Source organism: Terrapene carolina, unplaced genomic scaffold, assembly GCF_002925995.2.
Source record: "Terrapene carolina triunguis isolate 2854851 unplaced genomic scaffold, T_m_triunguis-2.0 Scaffold180, whole genome shotgun sequence".
Lineage (NCBI taxonomy): Eukaryota > Metazoa > Chordata > Testudines > Emydidae > Terrapene > Terrapene triunguis.
This window is the reverse complement of record NW_020664531.1, coordinates 8,853,988-8,869,359: the sequence shown is the minus strand read 5'-3', so window position 1 is coordinate 8,869,359 and position 15,372 is coordinate 8,853,988.

Genomic DNA, 15,372 nt, shown 5'->3' with positions numbered 1-15,372 from the left:
TATTGCAGCTTAATCTTTTTCCTGTTAATCATAAACTCAATTTTCTGGTCCTCTCCACATAGATAATCCCTGAGCTAGAACACCTTGTTATTCATAGTAGAATAGTTGACTCTCTACTATCACCATAATCAGGGGTGCTGGAACTAGGGGTGCTGGGAGTGCGGCAGCACCCCCTGGCTTGAGTGGTTTCCATCATATACAGGATTACAGTTTGCTTCAATGGCTCTCGGCACCCCCACTACACAAATTGTTCCAATGCCACTGACGATAATATGCCCATAATTTACTCCTGGGGGAAATCGCCAAAAAAGGCAAAATTCTGCATATATTTTTTGTCAATATAATGCAGTATAATCATACCAGTTTCACTTACTTTGGTAATTTATTTAAACTACCATACAGAAAAAAAATCACAATAACTGTTCAGCATTTCCTAAACGCATGAAAGTTAAGTTACAAATACTTGGTAACCAAGACCCAACATTCCAGTTATAATCCTGGATTTTCATTTAAATCACATTACTTTTATTTTGGTGTTTGGTGTTCTGTAAAGTAGAAAGTAACTTCAAATTGCTCAGACTTTCACACAAAAAAGTCATACAGTTTTACTAATCATTGTCCTGCATTTTTTTTTAATGGATAAGTAAGGCCTTGGCTACACTGGCGTTGTACAGCACTGCAACTTGTTGCGCTCAGGGGTGTGAAAATGTCCCCCCCCGGCGTAGGGATACCATATTTGAAAAAAAAAGGGCACCCCCGGGGGGGGGGGGGGGGGGTGTAGCCCCGCCCCCTAGCCACTCCCTCCCAATTCCCGCCCCCCTGACTGCCCCCCACAGAACCCCCAACCCATCCAACCCTCCCTGCTCCTTGTCCCCTGATCGCCCCTTCCCGGGACCCCTGCCCCTAATCACCCCCCGGGACCCCACCCCTTATCTAAGCCTCCCTTATCTTTGTCCCCAACTGCCCCCTCCTGAGACCCCCCCCACCCTACCTGTCCCCTGACTGTTCTGACTCCTATCCACACCCCTGCCCCCGCCAGATCCCCGGGACTCCCACGCCTATCCAACCGCTGCCTGTTCCCTGACTGCCCCCCCCCCGAACCCCCAACCCATCTAACCCTCCCTGTCCCCTGACTGCCCCAATCCCTCTCCACACCCCTGCCCCCTGACAGGCCACCCCCAGAACCCCCGACCCATCCAACCCTCCCCCTGCTCCCTGTCCCCTGACTGCCCCAATCCCTCTTCACACCCCTGCCCCCTGACAGGTCCCCCCAGAACCCCCACCCCATCCAACCCTCCTGCTCCCTGTTTCTTGACTCACCCCCAGTGCGGGGGAGGGAGCGGGGCTGGCCAATCAGGGCCAGCTGCCATGGGCAGGGGGGTGGCTTTCTGGGCCACTCTAGTTTCAAACCAGAGCTGCAGCCTTGTATCGGCACAAACAGCTCCTGCTCCCGTTTTGCTACCGGCGTGCTGAAGCTGCGGGGGAGGGGCTTTTGCTGCCGGAGCGGCCCCAAGTGAGTGGCTCAATCCGGCGCGGCTGCCCTGTCAGCCGCTTTTGGGTCTTTAGATAGCCGTCCGGGGGGAAATCCCGGACATTTTTAGCGTTTGACAAATTCCCCCCGGACGGCTATTTAAAGACCCAAAAGCCGGACATGTCCGGGGAAACCCGGACGGATGGTAACCCTACCCCAGCGCAGCAAGTGCAGCGCTGTAAAGCGCCAGTGTGATCAGAGCCTACAGCTCTGCACGCTCACTCACAGCGCTGCAAGCGACTCCCCTTGGAGAGGTGGAGTACATACAGCGCTGCGAGCAGCGCTGGCGGCGCGACTACACTCGGGAATTCACAGCGCTGCTGTGGCAGCGCTGTGAATTCCCGAGTGTAGCCAAGGCCTAAAATAGATCCTGAGCTGTAATCTAACCCCCTCGTGCCTCTCTGGCACAGGAAAAAAAAGCAAGAAAGCCCATAGACCTTCCTAGCTGAGGATTCCCTTACTGTCATTTACAATAAGGCTCCTTTACACCACTCTGGCAAGGTAAAGGAGCCTTAATTGACTAAGAATGGGAACAATTAACTAACAATAGGAATATTAGCAGCCTGCCTGTTTAGTTGTTACATTTCTGCTCTGCCTCAGGGACAGAGCCTGCTTCACACAGCCCTAGGCCTCCAAGCCCAGGATGCAGCAACAGCAAAGAGCGGGACAGAATGAGTCTCTCTCACTGGTTTGCACTCAGGCAGGCACCCAGTCCCACCCCCTTAATGTCTCCATGGATGCACGCATGCATGCCCAGCCTCTCTCCACCCTCCCCTCCTTCTTCTCCACCCCCCCCCACCCACTCACTCCCCCTCCAGGGCGATCTGCTGTCTGCTGCAGGCTGTTCCCATCAGACAGGCCCAGGCTGCAGCAGAAGGGGCATGTGTTCCCCACAGATTTATTTGCTCCCCCATTTTTCTGTGGGGGAGCCAAGAAATCTGCGGAAGATATGAATTCTGCGCTCCCCCAGGGTGCGGAATTCCCCCAGGAGTAATAATTGTGCACAGAACTCCAGGAGTGGTCTTGATAGCCCTTCATGCAGTACCATAGCCTCTTCCAAATATGTTCTTGCCTATTCTATTTATCCATGTTAATGTTCTGTTTCCTTTCCTAGCTACTGCCAAACATTGAGTTGAAAACTTCTCTGATAAATGTCTGGAGCATTTCTATTTAGGGTGGCTTTCCTTTTGCCCAAAAGATTTCAAACAGCTTATAAATGTATCAGATGGATTCATAAACGCTATGCAGATTACTTCATCCACCACTGAAATGCAGCAGCCATTTAACATTACACAACAGCTCAGCACAAAGTGAAAATGGATCCCCTATCCAGTAAATGTCACACTTGTAATGGTTCAGCACTGTCACTGGATGCTGTTACAGATTATGAATTAGAGATAGAGCTGCCCTACTACTAGAGGAGGTATGGTCTCTACCAGCTATTCGATTAGAAACCAATACAGATGCTCAGTACTAACACCTTTTAGCTTTGAGCACAAAACTTATTCACAACTTACCAAAAATCAGCCTATTGGATTCGATTCACAAAGAAACGTAGGTGTGGTGATGTTAAGCTTCACCACGCCTAGCTTTTGGGTGCCTAGAAAACCACTGGGATTCACAAAGCCTGGCTTTGGAGCACAGGCTCCCTACACAATGAAGAGGGAGAGGTGAGCACCTCAGAATGGGATTCACAAAAGCCAGCATGCTGGGTGACTCCCTGCCTGAACTAGCCAATGGGAGATGCCAAGGTGAGGGATGTGTGGTATGCCCAGCCCCACTCTCAGAGATAGGTGCCTAGGTCTGGGCTACAGGGAGGTGCCTCCTGCTTGGGATTCTCATCTGCGAGCCCTTTCCTGGTGTTAGGTGTCTATGGTGTTTTTGCAAGAAGCTGGGGGGGGGGAGGAGGAGGAGGTGCTCCCTCATAACTTTAAGTCTGGTACTTACCTGGGATGTGGGAGACCCCACCCCCAGTACAAGTCCCCCCCTCCACCAAAGGGAGAGAAGGGGTTTGGGGATATTCTGCTGTAGGACTCCCTCCATCGCTCCTGTTGAAACTGTTCCACTGTGGAAAAGTAATTTTAAAAAAGAATTTCAAAACCGTCACTGGAGCAGGGGGAACGGATTCTGGGTCTCTTGCTTTTGAGGTGAGTGCTCTAACCACCAACCTGCGGAGTCATTCTCGTGTGTGCTTTCATGTGTTCCCTCTCAATGATTCTTTCATTATTTATTCACAGTGTTAGGAACTTGTTTTGGGAACATCTGACTGCTAATTTAGTTTGTGCTGATGCTGTAATTTGACATACTAATGGCTATCTTATATCCTGCTTTGTCTCAATCATTTGTGTAGTATGTCATAGACTTTTGCAACAGGATCAACAGACAAAGACAGCTTTCTTCCCACATTGTATTAATTAAGGTTGTTCCTGCAATCCAAATATCATGCCGCCTCTTCTTAACTTTGAGCATAATTTAATTAGGATTTGGAAACTAAAACAATCACATAACTGTAGCCAGAGGGATAGTGTGACTTTCATTAGGTGCTTTGATTTGTCACCTCTGAGTCTTAAAAATAAATTGTGTTTACCGTATATAGTGCAAACTTTAAGCCAGAAGAAATTCTGCCTTATTACTCATCACTTTGCATTCACACTGACAGACCTTTTTACAGGAAAAGGTTAGTTCATCATTAGACATCAGTGTGACTATCTGGGCCTCTTGCAATGCTTGTTCTTTATCCAGATCCTATGTTTTGCTTAATGCAGGAGTTTTCTAGCACCCCCTAGTGGCTGTGTGGTGCCATGGCTCCCCCACTGAGTTCAGTGCAGGTTGGTAGTCTCAACATGGCTGCTAGCTTTCTATGCTGAACACTGGCCAGGTTTTATAGGCTCCTGGCCTGAAATGAGCTGAGCTTCGGGGGGCGGGGGCAAGAAAAGAGAAGGGCTGACGCACAGTTTGGGGATATTAGGGTTGGAGGAGAATTAGAAAGGGAGAAAGAAGTGGAGTGGGGAAGAAATGAGTGGTGGCGAGGATGAGGAAATCAAAAAAAGAGGCAAAATGGCCTAAGCAATCAGCTGCACCAACTCCTAAAACAGACCATCCAGAGGCCGAGTCCCCATCCCAGTGCTATTGTGATTAAAGCAAAAGTGTGTGTATATCATTAACATAGTTGATGACGGGGCGAACAGTTGTGAGTTTTGAAAACAAATTGGGAAGCGAGTCCTAAGCTTAAACCGTTGGAGAACCAACGTGACTATTTAAGTTAATGTAATGCTCCTGAGTGCTGGCCTAGCCAGGCATGGAAAGTGAAATCCTCTCTTTAGCCACAGTCACAGGTATGATGCAGGCAGTGGTAGTGCAACCTTCCCCAAACTACCTCACGAGAACAGCTAGTCGAGTAGTAAATACAATGAGTAAATGTATTGAAAGACTGTTGGGAAAAATCATCAAATTCTTCACCAAATAGCCCGTGTCTTATCAAAAGAGCTGGTCAAAGAAGGAAGAAAACTCTGGAAATTTGTCTGAAAGGATTTACAATGAACAGTTTGACAAACTCAACAACTGCGCCTCTGTCCTGCCCTGGAGAAAAGAGCAGTTCTAGAGAGGAGTGTGGCTCAAAAGAAATGCCACTCCACTTTCTCTTCCACAGGTGCTTAGTGTTAATGGAACATTGCTAGCCAGTGTCTATGGAAAGGAAGAATGCATTTGATTGATCTCTCACCAGGACAGGGAGGAGAGAAGGGGATGGGGGGGGAGGGTAGAATCTCAACTAGGCAGGGGAAGAGGTGGGCAGGGGGGAGAATCAGCTGGGAGGAAGGCCCAGATCCACAAAAGGACTTCAGCATGTCAAAGTTGAGTGGGAGCAGGACAATGCTTCTCTTCACCTGGTTGGAGGATTGCGCTGGGGTTTAGGCATGAGATAGGCATCCAAGTGCCTGCTTGATGCTGCAGTGCTCATGCTCAGAGGCAGAAACGTAGGTGTCATGGGGTAGCAGACTTGTACAGTGAAAATGTAGGCTCTGAATGAGTTCAGGAGCCTAAAAAAATTAGGCAGCAGCTGAGTGGGGGTTTTGTGGATCATAGTGACACCTAAAGCTGAGATTTAGGGCTTTAAGTCTCTTTGTGGATCTGGGTCGAAATCCATAGAATGGAATAATATTCTCCTGTGAATGACTGAGGCTGTCTGCCTGTAGAGGGGGTCCAGTGTGTATTATGAAATAGCTGAAGCTGGCTCCTTCCAGCACCAACAGCCTGATGGGTATCCTGCCAGGGGAAAGAAAATCTGCCCCCAACAAGCCAAAGCTCACTCTCCTGGCCAGCTGGTTTAAAGGGTGAGAAATGGTTATTAAAAATCAGACCTGCCCCCTGTGCTTGGAGTCCTGTCTGCTGACCACAGTGCTCAACACAATCGTTCCTCCCTTTTCCTCCTGTTAGCCCGGCAGCCACAGAATTGTTTTGTCTGTTTCAATCAGTTGCACCTGTGCAAAGCCTAGTAGAGACCATGGTAAGGGAGGGCCTCATTTGGCCCACAGAACAGTTTAGCTGGACTCTTGGATTCCTGAGTTGAGTTTGTTGGGTTGGAAGTTTTGGGGGCAGGGGTGCGTCATTCACTTAAAAACTCTCTGCCTGTTTGCTGTGGAAGCTATTGAGCGACAATAAGTCCCAGGCCCTTTCTTGAGTCCCATCCTAGAGTGAAGCTGCACAGTAAATTGTTCTAGCAACAGCAGCAGCCTTTGGGGCGAGTATGGTAGTTGCAGTGCTGGGGGGAAGCATGCTGGCAGCAGGACCAACATGCTTGCAGTGTCCTTGGAGAACAGCCTTGGATTCATTCGTTGGGGGACGCTATGAACTGTGGCTTGCTCGCCAGTGTCTGGAAGCTGGGGAAAAAGCATCACCTGGTAAAAACTGTGGTACCTTTTCCCACCTGAATGAAAAGGAAAGACGGGGGGGAGGTGGAGGTACTTCTATACTTGGCTATGAGTGGAGGAGGGCTGGTGGGGATGCTGGCCTTATTAAACTAACGTTCTCCGGAGTTCACGTGCAATCCTAGGGAGCTGGCAGTTCCCAGACCTTCAGTTTAATGAAAGAATTGTCCTGGGGAAATAACTAACAAATGACAGGGACCATCAAGTAGTTTCCTTCAAAATATATCAAATTCCCCATAAAAACCCATTTATCTTGGGATGCCCACAAGAACAGAGTTGTTTGGAATCATTCGGTGCAAAGAAACAGCAAAGACATCTCCACATCTGGATAGCCCAATGTATCTCATTTTCCATGGTGCCTGTCCTTGTAGAACATAAGCTTTCTGGGGTAAGTAATTAAAACTCTGCAAAAATGCAAAACCATTATAATGCTTTCTCATGTTAAATCCAAGTTTGCTAGCTCCTAATAGAGGCTTCCCTCCCCCCCGCACTCTTAACGTATTTGACAAGTTAGAAAAAGTAATCTATTCAAAGAAGCAGTATACATCTTGAAATATTAGTAGGATTTAGTTCAAAATGAGCCTGGGATTTGTTCATAAAACTTATTTGAATGAGGTGAAACTGAATTTTGAAAGACCTATATTTAAGGAGCCCAGGTAGAGGCTATAACTCCTCTAACAAGAATAGAAAGCAAGATGTTGGATTTCAGATGCTAATTTACTACTTGTTCTGCAGCAAAAACTGTTCTACAGTTTGACCAACAGAGGGCACTCATAGTGCTGCACACTAAGCAAGGTGAAGTGTTTAGTGTTGAATACGGTACTACAATTATATGGATCTAGAGATCTACACTTTTCTCCAGCAATGAGATGCAATAGCAGTTAGTCTCTGTGTATAGGCCAAATCCAATGGGAGCTTTGACAAGGACTTCAGTGGGACCAGAATTTGGCTCTGTGCATGTTTATTTTTCAGAAGAATTTGAACAAGACCAAATCTCTGGTTTGGAGTGTAGCTGTGCTATACAAAAAATAACCACTGTCTCCTGTGAAATGTTAGTTTAAACAAATACAAGTGAACTTACTTTTCTGCAAGCAAGCGCTGCCTGCCCTCCTTCAGCGCTCAGATCATGGAAATGTGTATTTGCACCACTTTCATTTGTTTCTGGTACTGAAACCAAAGGCAGAGGCAAGAACTCACAAGAAATGGGAGAAGTCATAACCCCAATTGCCTGCTCCTCCACTGCTGTTATTTTGGGGGGAAGGGGAGACGAGGAGTAGAGAGGAAGGTGGACAGGGAGAATGAAAGCACAAATCTTGTCCACGAGTTACTAAGATTCTGTCTGTCTTTGTCCTTTCTGTTTCCCATCACCACAATATCTAAGCACCTTTCACATAAACTGTATAGGGAAGTTCCCAGTAGACTTCCAGGGGGTCTCTGCACTTCTCCTGTTACCTGGGGTTCTTTCAACCCAAAGCTCTTGGTAACTTTTACTCTGTGCGAGGTGGTGTCAGAAAATAAATCAAGGGAGACACGGCCGTCCAACCGATAGATGGCTGGCACAAACAGGGCAACACAAGAGTGCTTTCACTTATAGCTAAACTTTACTTAGTCTCAAGCACTTACAGACGTCCGGAACAGGTTAGTACAACACCCCCAACATCCTCGATAATTACTGAAGCTGAGTGTGGCACAGCGACAGGCTTCCATTGGCCAAACTTCTGTCTGCTGGTGGGGACCCCAAGATGCGTCCAGAGAGAGCGTCCCTGAAGAAACCTTCATGAAGAGTCCAACTTTTCCCCCTTATTTATACATTAGTAATGCAATGACATATCACTTAAAGAAAACTTGCTAAGCAAGCAGTTTTTAAAGGTCAAGCAAGAGGTTTCCTTATGGTCATCAATTAACCAGATACGTTTTTTTTCCAGAGTGTCCATGCCTTGGGACCCTGGCAGACACATTCCCGAGGGCACATATAGACAAGCTTCCTGTTTTTCTAAAATACATATATCATCAATTTCAACATTCTTAGCAGGAAGGACGCGGGATCAAGCTGCCCTTTCTGTGGCACCCAAAACACCCTCCCCTTCTGCTTGAGTTAAGCTAAGGCTGCTGCGTGGCCAATTTACGGCCTGCTGACTTGGCTATTGTTAGCAATAAGCACTAGTGGTTTCAGGCACTTTACTGGTTTGCCAAAACCTCCCCGTACACTCCCTTTTGGTGGGTAAAAACTGCTTGGAATGGGGAGGCGGGGTCTTTTGATTTTAATTCATTTCATTTTTTTTTAAGTTGGTAGGAGTTTGGGGTAAGAGGAGGCATCAATGTAATGCCATTCCTATAGCAGAAAGGGTTTTTCAAACAGAAAAGCTTTGCAACATTTCCTAAAGACGAAAAGAAATATACTTTACCCAAAGAAATCCTGAACTTCTGCCTGCTTTCATATTTTCATTTAATGCCCATTTAGCGCCCATTTAGCTTTATTCTGTGAAGGCAATATTAAAGATTGCTTACCGTGTAAGAACTTAACTGGGACACATTGTTACACATACATCCCTCTTATCACTGGTTTTAAAATATGAATGAATGTAGCACAAATATCTAAAGAGTGATAATACATTTCAGAATGAGTTAGAGAGATTAAGAGTCTAGACCAATTTATGCTATTTAATCTTGGGGGCCAGAGAGAAATGAAACAAAAGGTGGAATAGATTATGGGTAAAATTTTCAAAAGTGCAGAAGTCACAAAGGTTGCACTGAAAGCCAATGGCTCATAGGTGTCTAGGGGTATGTCTACTCTGCAAGACATCCACGGTTGGCTCATGCCATCTGACTCAGGCTAATGGGGCTCCGGCCATAGGCACCGACTCCGTGGGTGCTCCGGGGCTGGAGCACCCACGGGGAAAAATTAGTGGGTGCTCTGCACCCTCAGGCAGCCAAGCTACCCGCCCTGCCCCACCTCACCTCCTCCTCTGCCTCCTCCCCTAAGCACGCCGCATCCCCGCTCCTCCACCTACCTCCCAGCGTTTGCCACCACCAAACAGCTGTAGCAAGCTCCGTGAGGGAGAAGGGAGGAGCAGGAATGCAGCGTGCTCGGGAGGAGGTAGGGCCGGGGCGGGGATTTGGGGAAGGAGTAGGAATAGGGACAGGGAGGGGGCGGAGTTGGGGCAGGGACTTTGGGGAAGGGGTTGGAATGGGGGCGGGACTGGGGTGGAGTCAGGGCAGGGCCGGATGCAGAGTGGGGTCGAGCACTCACCGGTGCCAGTAGAAGTCAGTGCCTATGGCTCGGGCTACGGGGATGTTTAATTGTGCTGTAGACATTGACCTCTCGAGGTCCCTTCCAGTCTTATGATTTTATGGTTTCGGCTTTGGCTGCAGCCTAAGCTCTGGGATTCTTCCACGTTGCAGTGTCCTAGACCCTGGCCTCCAACCCAAGCCCAAATGTCTACACCTCAATTAAACTACCCCTTAGCCCAAGCTCTGTGAGCCTGACTTAGCTGGGGGATGGGCTAGCCACGGGTTTTTAATTGCAGTGTTGACCTATCCAATGTGCCCAAGTGTAAGGTGCTAGCCTGTCCCCAGCATTTGCAAGACCTCCCAGCTCCCACCACATCCAGGGTCTCTTTCAAGGCACAGTTTTAGTTTCTAGGCATAGGCAAAGCACCCCACAAACTCAGTTCACCAGTCCTGGAGCTACAGCGTCCTGGAGATTTTACCTTTCCCCTCTGTCCTTCCTGCTTCAGGACTTACTGCAAGAATTTTCCTTACTCTTTTAGCAAAGTGCTTTCTTCCAGGATCTCTTTTTCCCCAGCAGCTTCCCACTGCTTCCTCTCTAGGGTGACCAGACAGCAACCGTGAAAAATCGGGACGGGGGGGGGGGGGGAATAGGCGCCTATATAAGACTATATATCGGTACTGTCCCTATAAAATCAGGACATCTGGTCACCCTAGTCCCCTCCCTACTGCTCCTGGTCTTCCTTCCTTACTAACAGCCCAGCTCTTCCCTGGTCCCTCCTTAGCTGCTCCTGATTAATAGACAGGTTGGCTACGCCCAGAACTCTGGCCCTTAAATGGACAAACCACCGTGTTACACCAAGTCAGCTTTGAAAATAGGACTTAGGCTCCTAAATTACACAGATGCTTGAAAATGTTGCCCTGTATCTCTAGGAGTGAAGCACTGGGCAGGGAAAGGATCTGGTCAGGCTATTGGTTCATCTTATTCCATTGGTCATTGATACTTGGTGTCTGATGAATAAATAAAACAAAAATCTGGGTAATCCCTCACATCCCTAAATCAGTGCATAGCCTCCAATTAGTTCAAGGGACTTTTTTTTTTCCCCTCCACAAAAGGAGAAGAACCAATTAAACTAGTGAATTTGGGACTACAGGTGTTTAATGATTAACTGAAAAAAAGTGCACACGCTGAACATGCTGGCAAGAAGAAGAGGGCGCCGGACGTCTTCAGGGTTGCTGAAAAGGCCTGGGAATTCCTTGAAACTAGAGTTCCTCAGTTCCTTGTTTCTGTCATATGCTCCTGGAAACCGAGTAAAACAACTAAGGAAATTAGCCATTCCCCAAAACACCTGAAAGAACTGAAATCTGCAAACAAGTAAGTACAAATGAATGCATTAATGCACTTCTCTTAGAATGTGGAGAGCTACCTCTGAACCTTAGCCTGGTAGCCCAGCCATATAAAGTTGCATATTAAACATTAACTCAGTGGGTATATTGGAAAATAATGGTTTAAAATTAATATAACTGTAGCTTTAAATAATATTTCATTAATCAAACTTTGAAGTTCTCATGGGTGTAGAATAATATTTTAAGTAACTAACTTGAAAGCACTATTTGTGAAGTTTGATATAGAAGAAAGCATTTGTAGCAGCCTTGTAAAACATATGGGGAACCTTGCTGAGTGTCCTTAGCTGACAGGCTGGGATCTGATAGGGAAATATCCCCTTCAGAGCTACAATATCTGCTTCTGTCTAGGAATAAATTAATGGCTCAGATGCAGGAGTTATGGTAAAATCTGGTTTATAATTGCAGCCAGTCTGTCCAGTCAGGAAGCAAAGGACTGAAATCCTGTGAGTCAGGCAGTAGAGATGACTACTTATTTCATTTTGGTTAGGGCCCCCTGTAGCTAGTGTTGAGTGAAAAAGCAATGCTCATCTTCCACTTAGTCCCACTTAGTGGGGGGGTGGGGTGGGGTAGCTGGCAGGCTTCAGGCAGCACTCAAATCAGACTGCTTTAGGTGGGTAAAATGAGGGAGAACAATACCTGAGTTTGCTGGGGACTGAATTTCAGTTGGTGAAGAGAGGAGCTTTGTGAACCCTTTCAATTTTGGTGAGAAAGGGTGCTCAATTTTTTTTTCTTTGCTCCTGTTTGCATGGTTTGCTGGATCTTCAACAAAACTAGTTTTCCCATGGCTGAATCTCATTGTGAAGCTACAGGGGAGGGTTAAGTTTGACAATTTCCTGTCTACTTACCGGGATTCCCAGTAAGGGACATTTTACCCAGGGCGACGTTTTCAAAATGCACAGGCTACTGAGGAGCCTGTAAGACTTTGGCTTCCAAGTGACTTAAAGGCTTTTGAAAATTTTACCCTAAATCCACATGTGAGCACCTAACTAACTTCCAGAAGTGCTCAGAATAGATCCTCATAGGCAGGTGTAACTGAGTTTTCCCGTCTGCCTCATATGTGTGCGCAGTTTATAAAACAGGTGTTCAAAATTAATTTCCATGTGGTAGAGTACCAGGTTTGTGTACATTCCATGCATGCATTGCTCTAAACAAAAGGGAAGCAGAGAGGCAAGAATAAATCAGAATGGCTGAATGGAGAGGTATTTTGATCCAAACAGATATTCTTGAGAAATGGAAATCCAACCCTAGTAAAGCCAATAAAATGTAGCATAAACTACAGCAGGTGATATGTACGAAGGAAATTACGCCTAAAGCTAAGAGGAATTGAAAGGCAAAAAGCTAATAGTATAACATAATAACAAGAAGTATTTAACACATATCTGAAGCAGGAAGTCTGCAAGATACTCTGTGGGTCCACTGAACCACAAGGGAGGAAGGGAGCAATTAAGGAATATGAGACCCTTGTTGCGGAGCTAAATGAATAATTTGCATCACTTTTCAACAAAGAGGAGATTGAGGAGATACTTATTGTAATGGAATGTTAAACTGTATTATACAGTTCAGTAGGTAGTGCTGTGTATAAAACACATTATTTAAGCTAACTTTAGCCATCTCCATTGTAACTCATCCTGCCACCATTCCCTCTCCAAGATCTGAATAATTGCACATGGCACCGTGACAGAGGTGGAAGTCTTTAGTGCTGCCTATAGTAGTAGCGAAACACCAGGGAAGCCTAGGTAACTCCCAGGGCTGTGGAACAAAGGACAGGAGACGGCCCTTAGACTCTCACAAGAAACTTTTTCTCCCCAGTTATAGCCACGACAGACAATAATCACATGGCTTAGCCTTTCCCTTGAACCCAAGAGGTTCCAGGCACTTTGCAATCATGCTGCTGCTCTCAGGAATTTTTCTCTCTTCTTGTCTGTGCAGCCTTCTCTCTTCTCACCCTCATTGTTCCTCCTTTGGCCTCCTCAATGCTCTCATCTCTCTCTGTTGTCCATATGTTCTAGCATTTAGAGCAGTGGCCCAATGTGTCAGGACTCCTGGGTTATGTTTTGGCTGTGCTGTTGCCTCACTCCATGGCTTTGTCTTCAGCACCTGCTAGATGGTTTTAGTGATACTGGTCTTCGTCTACCCTTAGCAAAGAGCTTTGATGTCCTATGATGGGGGACAGAGCTGGAATACATCAGAGTGCCCAATTATCTGACCCAGCTCTCCTGGCTGCACATGCTGATGTTCCCCAGTCTTTGCTCTTTCCTGCAGACATGTGGGGGGATGAACTCCTCACCTATGTTTCATGGGGACATTAGACTCACTTAGGAGTATCCCCTTCATTCTCAACCCCCATTAACAAACATTTACACATTTTTGTGAACAAAAATGACCTTCTGGACTGACTGTCCCAGCCACATGCAGTTGTTAAAGATCCCATCTCAGAGGGGTCAGGTGTTCACCCTCGGTTCGTGGCTGAGCCCAGCTCTGTTCATCTTCTGTTCATTCTGCCTTGAATCCACGATCATTCTTCATTCCCTTCCTATCAAACTGCTGCCAGGCCAGTACTGGGTGAAGAGATCCTTTTCTATCCCACATCCATCTCACCAGGGATCATGAGGGTTAAGTAACGAACTGCATGTCGGCTGCTTAGAAACCCATTGCGGGGGAAAAGACTCCAGGCCAATGTACATTAGGAAACTCAGCAGGCTTTGAAACCATTTTCAGAGACCCATTAAGGATTGGACTCACTCAACTGATCCAACCATGGGAGAGGGAGTTGTGTTTTATTCAAATGGGTTTTTGAAAAGAGAATTTCTTACACCATTTAGGGTAGAGCTGGGCCCTATCCAGCTGTATTGGTGGGATCAATGAAAATTATTTCAGCACATGGTCAATTTCCCTGGGTAGTTGAGCCTGTAAATGTACAGTATTATTTATTCCCCATGAAAACATCATTCCACATAATGGCCCCTTGGGGTGTGTCTACACCCCAACAAACGACCTAAGGCTAGCCAAGGGGAGCTGACTCAAGGTCATAGGTCTTGGGCTGCAGAGCTATAAAATTTCAGTGTAGATGTTTGGGGGTCAGGCTGGAGCCCAATCGCTGAGAGCCCATGAGGGCAAGGAGTTCGAATTTGATGTTGAAGGGAACAAGAACCTTAGGGAGGAATTTCTAGGGGCAATAGAGATGTTAGGAATGGATGGCAAAGTAGATGACATTACTGAATAGATGTGATCCAGATCCTACTGGATTTTCCTTCACAGAATTTCCAAAATCCACCACTAGGACTAGTTCCAAGCCCTGATCACCTCACCACCCCCCCCCCCCCCCCCCCATCTTGATAACTGCTTTTGGATAGACTGCGAAAGGAGTGTGGTGAGAAGCCCCAGAGGTTGGAGGAGTGAGGGATGGCCAGGGCCTGGCTGAGGTCCTAATGGTCAATTCCAGAGAGACTACAGAAAAGAAATCTGTAGGATTTTCACCATACTTCTTTTTCAACAGTTCAGGTATTTGTGTTTCCCTTCCTCTCACAGACTGTGGAGCTGGTATGAGAGTGTTTTTTCTCTATCTATCTATCATGTGACAAAGTTCCTCCTCTATCTTGGTGGGTCCTGCATTTATTGGCAGATTTTCTTGCCTCAGAGATTCACCATGTGGGTTGGGGAACAGCCCAGAGACCTTCCCCTCTGGAAGAACCTACAGTCCAGGTCAATTGGGAGGTTTGGGGGGAACCCAGGCCTGCCCTCTACTCCAGGTTCCAGCCCAGGGCCCTGTGGACTGCAGCTGTCTATAGTGCCTCCTGTAACAGCTGCATGACAGCTACAACTCCCTGGGCTACTTCCCCATGGCCTCCTCCAAACACCTTCCTTATTCTCACCACAGGACCTTCCTCCTGGTGTCTGATAACACTTGTGCTCCTCAGTCCTCCAGCAGCACACCCTCTCACTCTCAGCTCCTCGCACTCACACCACAAACTGAAGTGAGCTCCTTTTTAAAGCCCAGGTGCCCTGATTAGCCTGCCTTAATTGATTCTAGCAGCTTCTTCTTAATTGGCTCCAGGTGTCCTAATTAGCCTGCCTGCCTTAACTGGTTCTAGCAGGTTCCTGATTACTCTAGTGCAGCCCCTGCTCTGGTCACTCAGGGAACAGAAAACTACTCATCCAGTGACCAGTATATTTGCCCTCTACCAGACTCCTGTACCCCACTGGTCTGGGTCTGTCACAATAGTTAATAGATAAAATGGCAGTAGATGTTACTTAAAAGTATGTAGGTGAGCTCCTGAGTTT